The sequence below is a fragment of the Cyprinus carpio genome, chromosome B25 (assembly GCF_018340385.1).
Source record: "Cyprinus carpio isolate SPL01 chromosome B25, ASM1834038v1, whole genome shotgun sequence".
In the NCBI taxonomy this organism is placed as follows: domain Eukaryota; kingdom Metazoa; phylum Chordata; class Actinopteri; order Cypriniformes; family Cyprinidae; genus Cyprinus; species Cyprinus carpio.
The window spans coordinates 544,991-563,691 of record NC_056621.1 but is presented as its reverse complement, the minus strand read 5'-3'; the positions used below and the strand labels follow the sequence as shown (position 1 = coordinate 563,691).

At 39.3% G+C, this 18,701-nt stretch overlaps 1 pseudogene; it reads right to left on the bottom strand.

Moving 5' to 3' along the window:
* Positions 1-218: 218 nt before the first annotated feature.
* LOC122142488 lies at positions 219-12,353 on the bottom strand (annotated as a pseudogene).
* Between the last annotated feature and the right edge of the window lie 6,348 nt (positions 12,354-18,701).

The following is an 18,701-nucleotide window of genomic DNA, read 5'->3' as shown; positions in this document are numbered from 1 at the left end:
AGTGTTGTCAGTGCACTTTTGTTTGGTGATTCTTGCTTTAATCTGAACAGAGTTCCTGACAGGATCCTGATGCGTTTCTATCATTTTCTATCTATCAGTTAAGCCACTGAATCAATTGTTCTGTTCACAACAAAATAAAATAAACAACCATCAAAAAAAAATCAAAAGTCAAATTCATATGTGCAATTATGGAATAAAGAAAAGATTTGTACACAAATTTAAACTTGTATTTAGTTAAAGCACTTACATGAATCAATCAGTGAAAACCCATTCATTATCTGAGCTGTGAAGGTGGATGGAGGTCTGCTGGTGTCACTGATGAGTTTACTCAAGTAAACAGCGTGTCAAACTGAGTTTACCGGCTTTACTTCACGACAGGAATTCTACTGATCTCGGGTTTCTAGCTCATGTTGATCATTTCGTATTTGTCCTTCAGGCTGCTGTCCTCATCTTCGTCTTCATCCTCCTCCTCCTCCTCCTCGGGTTCTTCGTGGGGTTTGTCGCTGTGGTTGGTGTGATGAAGCTCGATCAACAGGAAGTAGATCACAGCACCGGCGACACCCCCTACCAATGGCCCGGCAACAGGGATCCACCACCAGTAATCTGCAGTGCTGCACACACACACACACACACACACACATCACAATATATCACTGAACCATCATAATATAACACTGAATCATTACAATATATCACCAAATATCCCCGGGCGCCGCAGCATAAATAGCTTCCCACTGCTCCAGGTTGTAAAGGGTAAAAAATTCCCACTGCTCTGGGTGTGTGTTCCCGGTGTGTGTGTGTGTGTTGGTGTTCACTGCTGTGTGTGTGCACTTTGGATGGGTTAAATGCAGAGCATGAATTCTGAGTATGGGTCACCATACTTGGCTGTATGTCACGTCACTTTCAAATCATATTATAACACTGAATCGTCATAGTATATCACTAAATCATCAGAATTGTCACAGTCTTCAGCTGGTGTGCCCAGGATGGCCAGCAGCTGACACTGTTTTCTGTGAGCACATGGCTTGTGTTGTGTTTGTTTGGTGCCATGTGCTCTCTCCTATCTATTGTCTGATCCCGCCCATCTTGTTACCTCATTATTGTTTCAGTTAATCACCTGTGTCTTCCTCGTTAGCCTCCTCATTTGATTCACTATTTATTCTCCTTGTGTCTGCAGTCCCCTGCTCTTTCTCTTTTCACAGTTATATCTCACAGAATATTCTTAAGTATGTATAGTTTGTTCCTCTTGCCATGCTGTGCTCTGTCTTGGCCTGGCTGCCTGTTCTTCCCCCTCAGAGTAGTTTTTGTTGTGGTTTTGTTTATGTTTTACTATTAATAAATGCCCTTATCTTCCTGCATTTGAGTCCTCACCTCATCCCTTCACCCGACCTTGACAAGAATATAATCATAAAAATAATTTATTTATATCTAAATTTGTTAAAAATTCCAATCACAAAAAAATAAAAAAAATTATCAACGATCAACATGACCAAAACTTTATATAAGTAATTTAAAGATAGCGATATACTGTATATCAAATATATATTTTCTGTATATTTTGTACATTTTAGAGACCAGCAAAAATGTCAAAATTCTCAATTCCACAGCAGAATACTAGAGTAATTTGTATCAGGTAAGAAAGGTCTACAAATGATATGTAACACATTTACAAGTGATGAATAGTTTACACTTTAGATTAGGGGATGCAGAAAGCTTTGTAAATGATTTATTCATGCGTTTCCACATCATCTATAACAGGTGTTGAACACTCTGTAGTGTGTACTGCAGTGTAAGTCCTGACTGGTGAGGGTATAGACAGCTGTCTTCTCTGACACACATGGAGTCTTTAACTCTGTGCACCTGATGTGAGCTTCAGTGGAAGGTGTTCACTTCATCACTAGATCCCACACACTCCACAAAGAACACAAGTCTGTGCTGATGAGAGAAAGGGTTTAAAACAACCCACTGGAATCATCTGACTAAGGCATTTATGAAGTGATGTTATATCCACTTCAAAACAAATGAATTACTCTTCTTAAAAACAGTTCTTTAGCATACCTGCATGTTTGTGCTTTTGAACACGGACCAGCTAACAAAATCCAAAAAAAAACAAACCATCTACTTCATCATTTGTTCATGATTAACAATTGTTTATTGAGACGATACAAAACAATTTTGACATAAATACTTCACTGATTTATAAATGATAAATAATGTATCAGCCAATAACTTATAACCCATCTACTAATGATCTGTTTGATTTATTTCATGTTTTTATCACTTTTTAAGATAACTTAAACACATTTGTAAATGGTTAGCATACCACTCATTAATCATTTATGAACATATAAGTTATTAGTTAATGATGAACAAATTATTTACAAAACATGACTATAAGTGACTTATAACTAAATTAATAAAACATTACTAAAATGTTAACTTATCACTTATTAATCATTTATGAATGTATAGTCATGTTTTGTAAACGATTAGTTTATCATTAACTGATAATTTATAAATGACTTATAAATGAACGTTATTATTAAGTGTTACCGAAAATATGACCATATTACCCCAATTTTACAGTCTCTGCACTGGCTACCTATTAGGTTCCAGTAACAGTTACAAAATACTACTACTTACATATATATCTTTAATAGTACGTAGGATAGCAAAGTCCACTAAAGGAGGAAGAGCTTTTTCAAATTTGGCTCCAAACTCTAGAATAGCCTTCCTGATAATGCTCGGGGTTCAGACACACTCTCTGTGTTTAAATCTAGATTAAAAAAAAAACATTTCAAGTTTCAAGTTTCAATATCAAAAATATTAAAAGAATATAAAAATCAGCACAACTACACAATTAAAACAGGGTCTCGCCCCGATAATAGAAAAGTAAATATAATAATAACACAAGATAGACAAAGTATAAACCCTTAGAAGACTAAGCAAAGACCATAATAGAAAACTATTTATAAGCCAAATAAACCAGATATGTTTTAGGAAGAGATTTAAAAAGTGGACAGAGAAGGGGCAAGGGACTAATCTCTAAAGGGAGGTTATTCCACAACCACTGCCGAACCACAGAGAAAGCTCGATCCCCTCTACGTTTGAGTCTGGATTGTGGGACTAGAAGAAGATTCTGATCACTGGATCTTAAACATCTGGAGGGAGTATATGGATACAGCAATTCAGATAAATAGATAGGGGCTAGATCATGTAAAAATGTATATACAAATAAAATAATTTTAAAATCAATTCCAAATTTAATAGGCAGCCAATGAAGGGTCCGGAATGAAGGAATCTTGCAGCAGCATTTTGAACTAGGAGATAAATTATAGACTTAGAACTACCACAGTATAGTGAATTGCAGTAGTCTAAGCATGAGGTGAAAAAAGCATGAACAGCCATCTCTAAAGTTTTATGATTTAAGAAAGGTTTGATTTTTTTTATAACAGGCCAAGTTAATAAAAACTAGAACGTATAACAGAGGAGATATATTTGTTAAGGTTTAAGGACTCATCTAACAAAACACCAAGGTTCCTTACATGTGAAGATCTAAACACTGATAAACTACCCAGATCTAAACTGGTTGCCTGAGGATTGTCACCTCATTTTATCTTCATTTAAAGATAACATTTTTTGGACCAGCCAGATTTTTACTTCATCTAAGCATTTTAGTAAAGAAGGAAATGCAGAGGGATCATTTCTCTTGATAGGCAGGTAAATTTGGGTATCGTCTACATAAAAATGAAAAGACAACCCATGTCTTCGTAGAGTGGATCCCAGAGGTAGCATGTACAAAGAGAAAAGAGAGGGTGCCAAGATAGAGCCTTGAGGAAGACCGCAGGTTAGATGAGCAACAGAAGAAAAAAGTTTCCTAACTTGACTAAGAATTTTCTGTCAGTGAGGTATGACTGAAACCACTTAAGGACGGTTCCTTATATCCCCACATTCTTCAGAAGAGAAGAATCCAGTGAAGGCTTCTTGAGTATAGGAGTGACAGGGCAGCAGGGACAGAGCCAGTACAAAGACTTATTAAAAAGAGACACCAATCCCAGCCCAACAGAATCAACAATTCATTTAAAACATTTAGGGTGTATAATATCAAAAGAACAAAAAGATGATTTGATATTAACAATTCTATCTTTAAGTAGTTGCAGAGAAATAGGTTCAAAAACATACCAGGAAGCAAAATGCAACGACGGGGTAGAGGGTTCAGTATGAGAAGGGTGTATGCTGGGTCTCAAATTAGAGAACATAAACAATTAAAAAAAACAATAAGCTTTCACATAAACACAAAAAATCATAATAAACTGTATAAACACAAGGATTCACAACATAATTAATAACTGAAAATAAAACCTTAGGTCTAGATTGTTTTTCCATGATTGGAAAAGAAAAATATGTAGCTTTGGCAGACTTAACAGCACTCTGACAAACCAATAAACTTTCTTTAAACAACTGGAATGAAATATGTAAATTGTCCTTTTTCCATTTACACTCGGCCTTTCTACAAGCTTGTCTTAAAAGTTGAATCTCATAATTGAGCCACGGCTCTGATTTAGGTTTAGGCTCATAAGGCTAGAACTTACACATATACATTTAGACAAATAACCAACAATTCACATCTCATTATCTCATTGGCAATATGACCAAAATCTTATATCAAAAAGTACGTTTTTTTTTTTCCTTTTACTATAATAATATATTAATGATATTGTGGTAAAACTTAGATAAAAATATATATTAATGAGGCTAAAATAACACTGGTGAAGAACAATGAAATCTATTCATTCTTTTTTTATAATTATAAAATTATTTTTTTTTTTTTTTTCCTTTTTAAATGTACTTTTAACATCATGTGTTGTTTTACAATTATGAAATTTATTCATTCTGTTATTCTCAGGGTATGTTTAGGATTCAGAAATGGATAATATTAACCTGATCAAAAAACAGTTTGAGACGAGTTCACTAATACAGTAAAACAAACATAATGTGACTGTGAAGCTGCACATTCATCACATTTAAAGCTCTTGAGTGCATGTGATGTTACGCAATGAACTAATCAATCGAGTATGTGTACAGCACATTAATTAGACTGTCAGAGCTCATTAACTCAAACTAAACTGATGCTGTGACTGAAACTCTGTCAACAAGAATGTCTAAACTCAAGCTGAGTGAGTCGCTCATCTAGACAGCATGTAATGCAACGTATTTCAGCAGATGGCAAAATTATGTCAACCCTCAACACACTCGCTCCAGAACTCCTGATCACACTCACACCAAATCACTTTTGCACCTGATCACACTCATATTTGATCACACTCACACCTGATCACACTCATACCTGATGACACTCGTAACTGATCACATTCGTACCTGAACACCTGATCACACTTTTACCTAAACACACACACACCTGATCACACTCGCATCTGATCATACTTAAAGGGTTATTTCACTCAAAAATGAAAATTCTGTCATTAATTACTCACCCTCATGTCGTTTCAAACCCGTTAGACCTTCATTCATCTTCAGAACACAAATTAAGATATTTTTGATGGAATCTGAGAGCTGTCTGACCCTACCATAGACAGCAACGCAACTGAAATGCTCCCAAGTCCAGAAACGTAGCAAAGAGATCTGTAAAGTAATTCATGTGACATCAGTGGTTCATCCAAAATTATACGAAGCTACGAGAATAAACTTATTCAACAAATGTATTCAACGATTTGTCTTTTCTGCATCACCCTGGTGCCATTTTAAAGAATATCCACTGGACGTATGCTGTTCTGTGTCAGCTGTGTCACACCGGATTTGTTTCCTACGTTCTTGTGATTTGATCTGAACAGAAACAGCATATCAGTGTGACGCAGCTGACATAGAACAGCATATGCCAAAATGGCACCAGGGTTATGTGGAGGAGAGAAATTGTTGAATAAATTTTATTTATTTTTTTTGCGCACAAAAAGTATTCTTATAGCTTTGTATAATTGCAGATGAACCACTGATGTCACATGGATTTTTTTTTTTTTTTTTTTACAGATCTCCTTGCTATGTTTCTGGACTTGGGAACATTTCAGTTGCATTGCTGTCTATGCAGGGTCAGACAGCTCTCAGATTCCATCAAAAATATCTTAATTTGTGTTCCGAAGATGAACAAAGGTCTTACAGGTTTGAAACGACATGAGGGTGAGTAATTAATGACAGAACTTTAATTTTTGGGTGAACTAACCCTTTAAGTGAAGTGACATGTGGCCAAGTATGGTGACCCATACTCGGAATTAGTGCTATGCATTTATCCAATCCAAAGTGAACACATACACCATGAACACACACCCGGAGCAGTGGGCAGCCATTTTTTTGCTGTGGCACCCGGGGAGCAATTTAGGGATTGGTGCCTTGCTCAAAGGCACCTCAGTCGTGGTATTGAAGGTGGGAGAGAGCGCTGTACATAAACTCTCCCACCTACAATCCCTGCCGGTATGAAACTCAAACCCGCAACCTTTGGGTTACAAGTCCGACTCTTTAACCATTAGAACACCTGATCACACTCACACCTGAACACCTTATCACAATTGTACCTGATCACACTTGCACCTGATCACCTAATCACACTCACACCTGAACACCTGAACAAACTCACACCTCATCACACTCGCACCTGATCATGCTCGTACTTGATCACACACGTAGTTGAACACACTCACATCTGATTGCAAATAATTGCAAAAATTACTATTTAAACTGAACTGAGCTGGATGATTACATCACTGAATTCAATGACGAACTGCCTTTAACTGTCATTTTGCATTATTGATGCACTGTTTTCTCTCCCCTAATTAATGTTGTTTAGTTGCTTTGACACAATCTGTTTTGTTTAAAGCGCTATATAAATAAATGTAAATAAATAAAGGTGACTTGACTTGACTTGACACTCATACTTGATCACACTTTTACTTGATTACACACTAACCTGACCACACTTGCACCTGATCACACTTTTACTTAATTTACATTCGAACCTGATCACCTGTGCCTGATCACTCATACCTGAACACCTCCATGCCCCATCCAGCAGCGGCAGTGAAGAGGCGAGGGCCTAGGTCTCTGGCGGGGTTCAGAGGGTAACCCGCAGTCAGTCCCATAGAGACGCTGATGCCCAGCAGGATAAACCCACAGCCAGCGGCCACGCCTCGAGAGGAGCACCGATGTTTCCTTCCTGCCGTCCCACAACCGCTAGAATACACAGGACCAGCATTCCTGTCCCCACCACCTGATGGACAGATGGAGATCGGTTATTCAGTGGTCACTACCCTAACCTAGTCTCAGCCTCAGATGTCATGCCCACGAACCGCTGGCTAAACATCTGATGCATATGGCACACAAAAGTGGAAACCCTCTTCAGGAGTTTTGAAGTCCTCATCAGATTGGTTAGATTATACAGGATTTCTGGGAGACGTGTGTGGCACCCCATTTTTTTTTTAACGTTTTGCCTGGAAACAAAAATGCTGTGATGCCAAACCCCCTTACGAAAGAAGAGAAAGCCGTTGGTGTTTACAACTGTGAAGACAAGCGTTTATTAGGATCAACTAAACACTGGATTTTCAAAAGTATGTGAAATATTTAAAGTTCATGGCATAGAATCTTTAAAATACACACCGGTCTGAGCTTGTCATTCCGCTAAACTCCTGGGAAATTTAGGAAATAACTGAAAGTAGAATGTTGTACTGATGGTTTTTGATTCAGATCCACAATGCACATGCAAAAATATTTAGACTTAAATTTTAAGATGTATTTGAATGTATATAAAATTTCCATCCAAATATTTTAATGATTGAGCAAGCCTTTGTTGGCAATTTATTATTATTTTTTGTATACATTTAGTGTGTGTGTGTATGAGTATATATATATATATTATATATATATATTATATATTATATATATATATATATATATATATATATATATATATATACTATATATATATATATAAGCTTCACAGTAAGATGCCAGCAACAAACAGGAATGGAAGTCACTTCCTGTATATTGCTGCCATGTGTTTTGAGTTTGAGCTCTGTCAAGTTAATTCTTCTCTGGAAACCTCCCAGGCTGACGCTCACATCTGGGGTAAGTATACAACGCACTGCTAGTAGTCCCACCACCTCTACTCCATGTGTTTCTCTGCACAGGCCCCGTACTCCACCAACTACTGTTATAAGCATGAGCCCTGTCAGACTGGTCGTGGCAGAGGTGTTGCAACAGTTGAGTCCTCTCCTCTCAAGAATTTCAGTCAGGTTTCAGGCCCCACCATAGCACAGAAACTGCACTTGTTAATATTATAAATGACTTGCTTCTTGTGTCAGACTGTAACGAGGAGTCAGAGACATTCGGATCCATGTGCAATGTTTATTTAGAAAACCTAGAAGTACCAGGCAGAGGTCAGACAACAGCGGCAAGGTCTGACATTGATATTGAGTTGTTGGCAGATTGTTCTCCATACCTGAGAAGTGAATTGTGGACCTTGGTCCGAGATGATGTCCTCAGGAAGACCATAGAACCTGAACACATTCTGTAGCAGGGCTTCGGCCGTCTCAAAGGCTGTAGGCAGGCTTTGGATTAATAAAGACTTATTTGTATTATCTCCAGTGTTTCCTTGTTCCTCTTTCCCTCCTAGAAGGAGAAGACCCGACCTAAAACAGTAACTTCCATGTTTTACCCACCATTTGTTTTCTCATTTTTCTCCTAGGGTTTTTTCTTTCTGTTGTGTCCCATGGATTCCCTCCTTTGCCCTGAATACCTCCTTCTTGTGTTGGGAGCAGGGGGAGAAAATCGCTCGGGGCCCACACCAGACTGTTCTGGGTACGGGCAAGCAAGCTACCAGCTACCCAGACGACCCACTCTGTGTGTTCCTACGATGGCAGTTTGAACATCGCGTACAGAGCACTGTTGTGTCTGAGGATGGTCCCCAAGCAAATTTCACTGCCTTCGTGGAGTGGACACTCCAAACCCAGAGCCCAGCCCACCATCTCCCCATGGTTTGGAGCATAAGCTCTAGTCCACCGATGGGCTGCGCCTCGTTGCTCCATCCCACTGGCTCTGTTGGGCTCCTTCCTCCTGCCAGCTCCACTTTGGTCCTCAGTCACTTAGGCTCTGCCGCGGATCTCCGGATATTCGCCTTGGTCGCTAGAGCCCTCGTCTCCACTCTGGCCCCCCAGATCTTCGGCAGCCGCCTGGCTCATTGGCTCTCCATCTCTGCCTCATCCATCTCAGGTTCTTCCTCCATGGCTCCTCCCTCCGTCGGCTCCACCGTGGGTCGACATCATGGCTGTGGCCTGGGTCCAGCTGGACTCCTCCTGCTCCAAGCTCCACTTGTCTCCTGCCTGGCTCCTCCCTCCTTCGTTGCCCTCCTGGTCTCTGTCTGCCGGCCTCCTCCCGGATATCTGTCCTCCTCCAGAACCCTCCTCCAAGTTCTCAGCCACGCCTCCCTCTGTTGTTACTACAGTGCGAGGACTCAACTTTCAGGAGGGGGTGTTATGTCAGGATTATGGACCAGTCTGAGCGTGTTGTTTTGCTCCGGGACCCAGATTTCTGTTTCCTGTTAATTGTGTTAATTTGATCCCCAGGTGTGTCTCGTTCCTCCCCAATTATACTGTCTTTAAAAGCCCTAGTCCTTTCAGTTCTTGTTTTGTCGGAGACTCTACTTGTTGGATGGTCCTCCCTGGTTTCCTGTCTCTACTTTGGATTAATAAAGACTTATTAGTCTTATTTCCTCGTTCCCTCCTAGAGGGAGATTATGACTAAATATTGGAGAAACTTAATTTTTCTGTAAAGTTGCTTATACAAATAGCTATACAAATAAACTTGTTAAATTGTATAATTCAAATTTTATATGCAATTCAATACATGAATCTTAAATTTAGGCTTAAAATTGTTTGAGTAATGGACTTGTTTATTTGGGACAGAAGGAGCTGAATTAGGTCATGGGTTCACATCTGAATTGGTGTGTTTCTGCAGCCGATCGATGTGCATTAGTCAAATGGCATCAGTCTGCGGTTGTGAAACCACGGACTGAATGTGTGTTTTCAGTTCAGTGATGCACAGACAGACTGACCTGATCCACGAAACCGCCCAGGACTGTCAGGTGTCTGCCAGGGTATGAGGCAAAGATGTGGTAGTGGCGTTAATTCCTGTGACTGACAGAATCCCGCTGGTGAAGTCCATGAAGGCATCTGAACACACACACACACACATTAATCTCATGCATCAAACATGTGGGAAACCTCTGTATTCCTCAAACTCACCGTAATACAATCCAAAGACTGCAGCTGCTCCCACAAATGCGCCCAACATCTGTGCGGTCACATAGATGGGAAACTTCCAGATCTTCTTCAGCTTCCCCAGGATGACCATGGCCAGAGACACGTCCAGGTTAACACCACCACACACATACATACATTCCAAATATAAATTAAATATATGCTAAATATACACTGTAAACCAGAGGTGCCAAAACTCGTTTCTGGAGAGCCGGTGTCCTGCAGAGTTTAACGTTTAAACTCCAACCCAATCAAACACACCTGAAGCAGCTAATCAAGCTCTTACGAGGCATTACTAGAAACTTCCAGCAGGTTTTAATGACACAACTTTGTATAATGACAGTGTGTGTGTGTGTGTGTGTGTTTGAGTGAGTGAGAGTGTACAGGAGTGCGTGTTTTTGTGACATATAATGACACAACTTTGTATAATGACATGGGTATGACACAAGTATTACAAGGAGAGGGTGACTTATGAGGACATAACCCATGTCCCCATTTTTCAAAACGCTTATAAACCATACAGAATGAGTTTTTTTTTTTGAGAGAGTAAAAATGCACAAAGTTTCCTGTAAGGGTTAGGTGTAGGGTTGGTGTAGGGCGATAGAATATACAGTTTGTACAGTATAAAAACCATTACGCCTATGGAATGTCCCCACAGTTCACAAAAACAAACATGTTTACACACACACTCACACACACAAACACTCATGCACACACACACAGATCAATGGATCTGTCCTGATGCTCCAGGCCCTGTCTGACCTCAGAAAGCAAGCCAAGAGCAGCGTTTGGTCAAACTAATGTCATTCAGAGACTGACGGCTGAGAAAACATCTCAGATCATCTGAGAGAAGAAGACTTCATCCAGAAACCCAGAAAGAACCGAACCCCAGCAAACTCCAGGAGCTGCTGTGGATTGGGTTTTTATCGATCGGTTCTGGGAACAGCAGTGATCAGACGCGTGTGGCTCCAGCTCACGTGTGTGTGATGCTTATATAATGTGTGTGTGTGTGTGTGTGTGTGTGTGTGTGTGTGTGTTTGTTTACCCGACACGCCGCCGGCCACATAGACGCCCATCATGAGTCCGGTGCTGAAGCCAATGTGAACGGTCAGCGGTTCCCCGAGAGTGTTTCTGCTCAACACCGTCTGAGCCACTGAGCCGCAGCCGAACAGCTGACATACACACACACACACACACACACACAGAGCAATGACTATCACTGATCAGCAGCACCGCTGCACAATAACACAGAGAATTAATCATTATATATATTTATAACATGAACTCTGTTTGTGAGTCTGTGCAGAAAAAGCAAGGTTTCTGCAGGTCTGATGAAGGTGTATTAGAAACACTTCAGATTTTAAACACACAACTTACAACCGATTTCTTTTTTAATGCAAGAAGGAAAATCTGCCAATGGACTTGGAAAAAAATCAACTCAAGTTTTCATTCCCCATTGTCATATACTTGTTCTGGTTTCCATCATAAACTTACTTCATTTTGTTCAATTTCTCAGAAAACAAGACTTGAATCTTGAAACTAAGTGAATATATCTTGATTTAAGGATGTTTTTAGATATTTGTACTGGAAAACAAGACAGAAATATTGAGAAAGATATTCATTTTTTGCAGTTCATGCAACATTTATTGCCTTACATTACATTATGATTTTTATTTAAGGCTTTCTGCTCTGATGATAATAGGACTCTTTTTAAGGCTTTAACCTGAGGAACAGCAAAGGAAGTGTTAGTAAGAGCCACAGAAACCATGTGAAGCTGCGGTATGAACTGAATCTGAAGGATTGTAAGCATGCAGATACTCACCACCAGCACAAAGGTCCCAAGGAACTCGGCCAGGAACTCTTTGAAGACACTGTGTTTGATGGCACAGTGCTGCTTCATGATGCTGTGAGTGTGTGATGAGTCTGGACTGAACACACACCGGACGCTCCGCTGCATTAAAGCTGTGATGGGACATCCAGCACACACCCCATCGATCTGCCTCGCTAATGACCAATCTCTCACAAACAGCTGGAAAAGCTCACAGATGATTACAAAAAAGCAGCACGAAACACATTAAATCAAAGTAGATTTATGAATTAGAAAAACACGAAATAGTATTTTCCTTTATACTCCAATAATCTTTGTTTTATTTACTACTTAGAAAATAATTTTTACAGTGTACATTTAACCACAGCCACAGACATCACTTCTTTTATTTATTTTTGTGGTTAAAACAGAAAAAGAAACAGTCAAGAAAGCCAAAAAAAAAAAAAAAAAAAAAAAGCACCATGGTATTATTACTATGCTTTCTGAACACATCTCATGGTGATACTATAGTATTCTTGGAAGCTACTTGAGGTACCATATAAATAGTTCTTTCAAATATAAACTGCTGTTTTGGGTAAGATTTAAAGAAATTAAAACTATTATTTAATTATCAAGGATGCATTAAATTGATCAGAAGCGCCAGTAAACAGATTTATAACGTTCCAGTAGATTTCTATTTCAGATAAATGCTGTTCTTTTGAACTTTCTATTCATCTGTGAATCCTGAAAAATACAATGTATCACAGTTTCCACAAAAATATTCATCAGCACAACTGTTTTCAACATTGATAATAATCAGAAATGTTTCTTGAGCAGCAAATCATCATATTAGAATGATTTCTGAAGATCATTTGACACTGAAGACTGGAGTAATGATGCTGAAAATACAGCTGCACATCACAGAAATAAATTACACTTTAACAGAGATTCACACAGAAAACAGTTATTTCAAATAACAATGTTTCACTATTTTTACTGTGTTTATGATTAAATAAATTCACCTTTAATGAGCAGAAACTTCTTTCAGCCCCAAACTTTTACAGTTTTTCCGAATTGCTTAGACACAATTCTAGGAACAACTCACCATTTTCTCAAATCTTCACACACAATTTTAAAATCTCACACCCAACGGTACAAACAGCTAACTTCTGAATCCCAATACAAACTTTGCCCTCAGTCAATACAACAAACTGTCAAAAACACAGACTACATGACTGTTTTTTACACATTGGAGGGATAAATTCAAAACACTGCTACCAAATGCTTTAAGTCAAGTCACTTTTATTCATATAGCGCTTTTAACAATACAGATTGCGTCAAAGCAACTGAACAACATTAATTAGGAAAACAGTGTGTCAATAATGCAAAATGACAGTTAAAGCAGTTCATCATTGAATTCAGTGATGTCATCATCTCAGTTCAGTTTAAATAGTATCTGTGCAAATAATTTGCAATCAGTCATCCATGATATCGCTGTAAAGGAAGTGTCCCCAACTAAGCAAGCCAGAGGCGACAGCGGCAAGGAACCAAACCTCCATCGGTGACAGAATGGAGAAAAAAACCTTGGGAGAAACCAGGCTCAGTCGGGGGGGTCAGTTCTCCTCTGACCAGGACGAAAACCAGCAGTTCAATTCCAGGCTGCAGCAAAGTCAGATTGTGCAGAAGAATCATCTGTTTACTGTGGTCTTTTCCTCCCGGTGGTCGTCTGTATCAGTCCTAGCCCTATGCACAGTTTTGGATAGTGTTCCTGTAGAGTGTGAATGCTAATGCCATGTGTGACAAGACCCAGTTTGGTGATGGCAGGTCTAGCAGTGGTGAATGCAGACCTTTTAACAAAATACACACTCCTCCTATGTATGCTTGTCTCCTTTCTGAAGCAGCATGTTTGAAACTTACTCATCACCACTAAGAGGTGAGCATCCAAGTCCAAGTAAAGGCTTGGTCACTCTTTGGAGTGCTGGTTTGTTGCCATCTTCGAATATCTCATGGAACACATGGTCTGGCATAACAGTGAGTGTACTTATTTGATTGGCTTGCATGGAAGTGTGGAGAATACTTAGTCAGTACTGTTACTGTACTGCTATGCTCTACACTGCACTGGTCATGAAGAATATCACACAGTTCAGCATCATCCACTTAATCTGACGAACCTTCATTTAGCTTCATTCTCTGTAGTAAACAGCTTTTGAGTTTCTTCCTACTTATAATTCATTAAAGATTTCAATATACTGTTATATTTGAAACTTGAATTGTTGTCTGATGGTGGCAGAAGTCATCTTGTAAGGACACAGAAATGTAAGAGTTGTGTAAAGTGTGTTAACTTCAGCACTGCAGGGTTTCTGATCAAACACACCTGCAGGAGGTAAAGCAGAAGAGAGTCTGGTGAAGCTGCATCTGCAGGAAACCTGGTAAGAGATCTACATAATGCACTGAATTCAGAACACCATAAATCTGACCATGTTTGTTTGCTTGTTTAATCCTGCTAATTCGATAGATGGAGGTTTCGCTACTGTTACTTCATCACTACATACTAAAAGAAAGTCTACAACCTGTCCCAGTAGCATTTAAGTACACTAGCGAGGGAAAGAGAGAACATTAGACATGACATTTAGGACTCTCTCTCTCTCTCTCTATATATATATATATATGTATATATATATTTCTCTGTGATCTGGTTGATTTTTCTCTGTGATTTTTTTTTTTTTTTACTTTTGCTTTCTCTTTTTACTCACCACGACACAACCTGCACTGATCATTTACTGAAAAGGGAACACTTTTGGACATCTGGACACCGATCACTGACCTGTTTCAGGACATTTTATCCTTCAACCCATCGTGGCCCACTGAGATTCTTCAGAACGCAGTGATGAACAATGGCCACTTGAATAACCACCCGAGGCAACGGATCAAGAAACACCGCGGGAAACGTGCTGGGATTCGCAACAGACTAAGAAAAAGAGCACACAGCCCTCCTCTGCCGAGCATTCTGCTCGCCAATGTCCAGTCTCTGGAGAATAAGATGGACGATCTTAGAGCCAGGATAAGTTTCCAACGGGACATAAGGGACAGTAAAATCCTTTGTTTGTCTGAATCGTGGCTCACGACCTCGGTCCCAGACTCTGTTGTAATGACGTCTGATAACTTATCTGTTTTACAGAATGGACAGAACAGTCGAGGCTGGTAAATCCAAAGGTGGAGGAGTGTGTTTCATGTTTTACAAGAAATGGTGTGACCCCAGGAATATCTCCACTCTGTCGCGCTCCTGCTCACCTCATCTGGAACATTTATCCATTATTGCCGCCCATTCTATCTGCCCCGGGAGTGTTAATCGGATCATCATTACTTGCTGTCTTACATTCCACAACAGGCAGACACAAAGCTTGGCTTAGTTTAAGCTTCACGATGTGCTCAGTGGTTACATCAACAAACATCCTGACGCTGCTGTTATCATCGCTGGGGACTTTAACAAAGCCAACCTCAGGCAGGTTATGCCGAACATTTATCAACATGTATCCTGTCCAACCAGAGGATGGAATACACTGGATCATTGCTACTCTCAGTTTAAGAATACCTACAAAGCTTGCTCACTACCAGCTTTTGGAAAATCGGACCATGCCGCCATTTTCCTCACACCGGAATATATTCAAGAACCCATATCAAGACCCCTGGTGCAGAGGGTGGTGACGTGCTGGTCCATCCACTCTGAAGCCATGCTACAGGCGGCTCTTGATGACGTAGACTGGGACATGTTCCGAGCGAGTTCCTCTGACGTCAGTGAGGTCACGGAAGTAGCATCAAGCTTTGTAAACATGCTAGCCAAGCAAGCAACTTAAACAATAATTATTAGGACCTTCTCAAATCAGAAACTGTGGGTGGACAGAACATTGTGCATCGTGCTATGCTCTCCGATGTGCAGTAAGAGCCACCAAGATCCAATACAAGGAACAAATAAAGTCTCATTTTCAGCTTAATGACCCCCAACGCATGTGGCAGCGACTGAGAACCATCTGTGCCTTTGGAAATAAATCCTCTGCAGAGGTGAGAGCAGATCTGTTGCTGGCTGACGAGCTAAACTCTTTCTACGGCCGTTTTGAAAACAATCAAGGCAGCGCGAGTCTGCCGATCAGCACGTCTGGTAGCAGCAGTCAGAGCAGCGATAATCATGTAATCACTGTGTCAGAGGACAAGGTTCGGAGTGAACGTCAGGAAAAAGCAGCCGGGACCTGATGGGATTTCTGGCCGTGTTCTGAGGTCCTGTACTGATCAACTCGCTGGAGAACGTCAAAATGGTTATCATTGAGCTTTTCAGGAACCTCTCTCCACATTCCGCGGAGAAATTACAGGAGATCGTTGACATTGCGCATAGACTTGGCCCCAAGTCTGGAAATTCCAACCCGCGGCGTATCATCGTCCAGTTTTTATCCCGCACTTACCGTGATGCAATATGGGCAGAAGCCAAACGATCTGAGATGCTGAAACAGAAGAAAATTCGGATCCTGGAAGATCTCACTCAGGAAGACAAAGAGGCTAGAAACAAACTCTGGCCACTCGTCGAAAAGGCAAGAAAGGAAGGAAAGAAAGCTGGGTTTAATGGGCCAGTGCTTTCATTAACGGGAAGAGAATTTCTGTGTATGATATATAGTATACCTTTTACACTTTGATTTTTCAAAACCCGATTACAATTTTATAAATTTTTTTATGTATGTATATGTATGTGTGTATGTATATGTATATATATATATATATATATATACACACACATATATATAATATTATTATTTTTATTAACCTTTTTTGATTTATTATTGTTTTTTTTTTTCTTTTCTTTCGGGGTCCACAACAGAGTATAATTACCTTACCAAACTTAACTGTTAATAACAGCTCCATTCACTGCATATCTTCTAAGAAGTACTTTATTTGTCGTATCTGTTTGTAACAGTTCCATTTACTCCGAGTTGAGTTCCACTACTATTTTTAGTTCGTATTTCTCCTGTTTTTCTTTGAATGTTCGGGGGCTATGTGACTTAAACAAACGAAAAGCTTTATTTTTGTTTTGTAAATCCATGAAAAGGGATGTTTATTCTTTGCAAGAGACACACTCTTGTGTGAATGATGAAAAGTTCTGGCGTACCCAGTGGGGGAGCTCTATTTCTTTCTGTCATAACTCTAGTTCATCAGGTGGGGTCGCTATTCTACTTGATAATGGTTTTCAGGGAAAAATTATAGAAACGCTTTCTTCAGGGATAGGAAGATGGATTATCTCAGTTGTTCTCTTGAATAACATTTCTTTATAATGGCTAACTTATATGGGTTCAACAATTCTTCAAACAATAAAACTCTTCTTGATAGTATAATCCTTAATGTAAATAATCTGAAACTTAAGTATCCCTCTGCCTTCACATTAATTGGTGGTGATTTCAATGAAGCACCGGACTTTGTTGCTGATAGATTTCCATCTAGATCTGTGTCTAACAGTGTTAACCCCTTAATAGGAAAGTTATGTAGATGTCTGAACCTGATTGATGCACATAGATATTTAAACCCCGATAGCCCCATGTTCACTTGGTTTAAATCTGATCTTTCTCAAAAATCTCGTATAGACCTGTGGCTAATATCTGACTCTTTAATTTCATATTTGACATCAGCAGAAACCTCACCCTCACCTCTAACAGATCATTTATGGGAGAATTAATGGGAGAATTTAGAATTTATGGGAGAGTCCTGCTGACTAAGTTTATCCTGCTTTTTCCCTTTATGTTGATCAAAAAACGATTAAAATGATTAACTCTCTGCTATTCCGCTTTATTTGGAAAAATAAGACCGAATATGTTCAAAGGAAATCTATAATAAGAAACCAGGAGGGTGGTCTTAATGCTTTAGATTTTAATATCATTAACCAGACTTTCAAAATTAATTGGATCAAGAATTGTTTATCTAATAATGAGTTACCCTGGTTTTGGATCCATAATCTAATCTTCAAACGTTGTGGTGGCCTTAAATTTTTATTGACCTGTAACTTTAAGTGTAGTTAATTACCTATTAAACTGTCAAATTTTCATAAACAAGCCCTAGAATCCTGGAAGATTGCTTTTAAGCATAATCCCCACACACGTGTATTCTTTGGAACAATTAAAATATTTTGTCTGGTAACAAATCCCTTTTTCTCATTGAATGGGTGAATCAAAATATCTTTTTTGATTCTGATTTGTTTAATGCTGATGGGGACCTTCTTTCCTTTCCTGACTTTGTGTCTTTGAAAGGTGCAATAAATCTCACTAAGAGATTTTAATACGGTGACTAAAAGTATTCCTGTCAGTTTAAAAACTTTGTTTAAAGTGCATTTATGTTATGGGTGGTAAACAAACTATTTTCCTACACTTGCGGTTAATGGTGTTTATTTATTCGATAAAAAATGCAATAACTTTTTTATTAGAAATGCTCTTTCTTCAACTCCAGGATGCCCATCTAAAGCACAATCTAAATGGAGGATCTGTTATCCGAACTCTGATTTAAAAAACTTATGGACCTTTTCTCACAAATTATTTATCCCAGTA